The following is a 3,412-nucleotide window of genomic DNA, read 5'->3' as shown; positions in this document are numbered from 1 at the left end:
AAAATCATCAGAATTTAGTCTTTCTTTGATTGGCTTGAGTTGGACCATTTATCTATTTCTGAAAATATCTTGCCAGGGGAAGGCAGCATTTGATTTACTTAAGCCACCCTCAGAGTTAAGTACAATTAACTCCAGCAGAACATATGCCCTCAGCCAGACAAAATCTGTGAGTTTTACAAAGGGGAGTAGATGGATGCTAGGTAAAAAAAGCAAACTATGTTCAATTCACCTGCTATTCTATGAGACATCAAGAACATAATGAGTAATTAAATTCTAATCCATCTCAGAACTGAAAGAGCCTTTACATTTCATCGATCTAGCCCAAGATTTGCCCATTCATGGGCAAAGGACTGGCTTTATCTCAAAGATATGCTTTGCCAAGACTTATGTAGGTGGCTTTTTAATGCAATTTGAGTTACTTTCCTTTTTTCAGTATTAGGGATAGCAGCAACCTATATTTGCTAGACAAGCACTTTTCCACTTGAGCCTAGCCTTTTTGTTTTCATTTCATGTTTGAGATAGGGTCTTGCTAACTTTTCTAGTTTGCCCTTGAATTCACAATCTGCCTTCCTCCACACCTGAATATCTGGGATTATATGCATGTGCCAATTTGCCTGGATAATTGAGTTAAAAATTTTGGGACATTCAGATATTTTAATATATCTTAAGAAATGAGAAGATTCAGCATCTCTGAACCAGCATTCTGGCATTCTGGCTTAGCAATTATAAGCAGGAAGTGAGCAGCTGCTTCATACTTTCACCAAAGACCCATCCTTCATTTCACCAAAGTCTCAATAATCCTATACTATTTCTTTAACAATATAGCCTGGTCTAAGTCATCATAATACAAGATAATGACCTCAGTGATGTTCTTGAAACAAAAAAATATTTCTTTATTATAAAGGGGGTGCAAAGGACAGAATGAGTAATTCATGTGCACCATGAAAATGGGAGACTGGCATTGAAATTTTAGTAAGCAAATATCTGTTGCACATTAGGCACTTAAATTAAGACAAGTAGATATTTGCATTTGACCCAGATCAACTGTACTTGCCATCACCTGCAAAATGATGAAACTAGGACTAAAAGACAGAATCTTGCCAAGTAGCCATGAGTGGTAGAGCTGAGATTTTTGGGGCCCACATCTTCTGCTTCCTCCTAATGCACAGATAAAATCAATACATTATACAAAACTGGAAAAAGAGGTGCAATTTTTATTTATTTAAACTATAAATGCAATGTAAATTTTTACAGAAAAGATCTCATTCATAATCTTACTCACACTAAAACCAAGAAACGATCTTTCTTTCTTGTCCATTTTACGTTCATATTCATACTCATTATTTTGTAAGGTAATTGTGGTATACATGTGACACTATATTCTGCTTTCTTAACATATCTGATGAGGATTTTTGTGATTATACAGTATTCATCAATATTAAAGATGTAGACAATAATTCAGTAACCAATGTGCTATAATTACGTAACTTGTTTCATGTGATCATTCTTAAGATCTAAGAGCATATAGCTCATTTGCAGATAAAAATGAAGAGAGAGAAGTTACTGGCATCTGAAAATAGCATCTCAAAACTGAAGTGAGGTCTGGAGGTGTTAGCTCAAGTGGTAGAGTGCTTACTTAACAAATGTGAAGCACTGAGTTCAAACCACAGTATCACAAAAAAAAAAAAGACAAAAAACTGAACTGAAAACAATGAGTTAGAATTTGAGGGGAACATTGAAGACAGGAAAAATGAATGAGTGGACCAGTCTATAAATGTTTATTGAGTTCCTGATGTGCTTTTAAACGTCTTTATATGAATTGAAATAATATTCAAGTAAACCAAAGTTTATCCTAGCCAAGGAGGAATTGTTTGCTTTCGGAGCCAACAAGAGGAGGAAATGGAAAATGTCACAAAATTGAATTCTACAGTTTTTAGCTAAGAAAGATAGTGATGAAGGAAAAGTTTGGGCTGGGGAAAATGGACAGCTTTATAAGGATTTAATGAGATACTGAAAGATAAGTAAGTAAGTATCAAGTAGCAGGGCTGAACACAGAATGGTAAGATGGGGAGGAGCAATCAAGTTGGAACTGTGAAGAAAAGCAGAAAGCAAGTGGAATAAGTGAGCAGAACCCACTTCACAAGAACCTCAGAAGTGAGATCAAGAACAAGACATCAGGCTTGATTCTTTTCCTTTAGGAGGTCCTTCAGAAGGTGTGACCCCACACTGTTGAATTTTTCAGAATTATTTTTAATGTTTGAACGCTAGGATATATTAGAATGTGGAATCGTAAAGACACTATACATTTATTAAGGATTATGTTTCCATTCCCATATACTTTCATACAAACAACATGATATTCTAAATAACTGAATAACGGCTCCATTTTGTATAGATACAAAATTGTCCATTCATCCCTTGATGGACACCTAGACTTACTGAATTACTTTAGATATTGTGAAAAGTAGTACAATAAATATGAGTGTGCAGGTATTATCTCTGTTGTGTGCTGCCTTTGATCCCCTTGAGAATAGTTGGAACATAAGGCAATTCTATTTTAGTTCATGGAAGAGAAAGTGGGCCAGCAGGAGCAGAGATAGGGGATAAGCGTGAGTCATCAGGGGTAAATATGATCATATACATTATACAAATGCAATATATGCATTATGAAAATGCCACAATGAAACTCATTATTTCATACGGTTCATGTGTGCTAATAAAAGAAATTGAGAAATAAAAAGTATATATTTATTAAACTCAACAATGAATGACCAGAAAATGTGAAAAAATATCTAGTCATTCTAATTAAAATAAGGAAGGATGGAATAAAAAAGGAAGAAAGGAGGAAAATCATCTTTACCAAAAGATTCAAAAGTCTAAGTTTAGCAAAGATAGAGTCAAGCAAACACCATCATGTACTTTTGTTTTTAGTATATTATTCTGGAAGAAAATATGACATTAAAGCATTAAAAATATATGGGCACATTATTTAAATCAAGGATTTTATTTCCAAGAATGTATGCTACATAAATGGTAAGTGAATATGAACAACACTTAATAAGATAAAGATAAAAAGAGCCAATAATATCTGACTCTGGGATAACTATTAAAAATAATTCAATGGCATATTACATAACATCAGAAAATAGTATGTTTCTGAATGTGTTGGCACCATCCAATAGGCTGAGCGCATGAATGAAATAAAAGGGGAAAAGGAGGAATTCAGCTAACAAAGACATTCTCTTTCTGATTCCAGGGACACCATGGGGTGAACAACTTTTGCCACATGATCCTACTGATGTAATATACTGCTTTATAGACGCTTAGAAATACAGAGTGAAGCCACTATGGGCTAAAATTTCTGAAATGGTGAGCTAAAATAAATTTTCCTAGATTTACACTGTCTTCTCAG

Source organism: Castor canadensis, chromosome 13 (genome assembly GCF_047511655.1).
Source record: "Castor canadensis chromosome 13, mCasCan1.hap1v2, whole genome shotgun sequence".
Taxonomy (NCBI): Eukaryota; Metazoa; Chordata; class Mammalia; order Rodentia; family Castoridae; genus Castor; species Castor canadensis.
The sequence above is the reverse complement of the archived record's forward strand: the minus strand, read 5'-3'. Positions refer to the sequence as shown.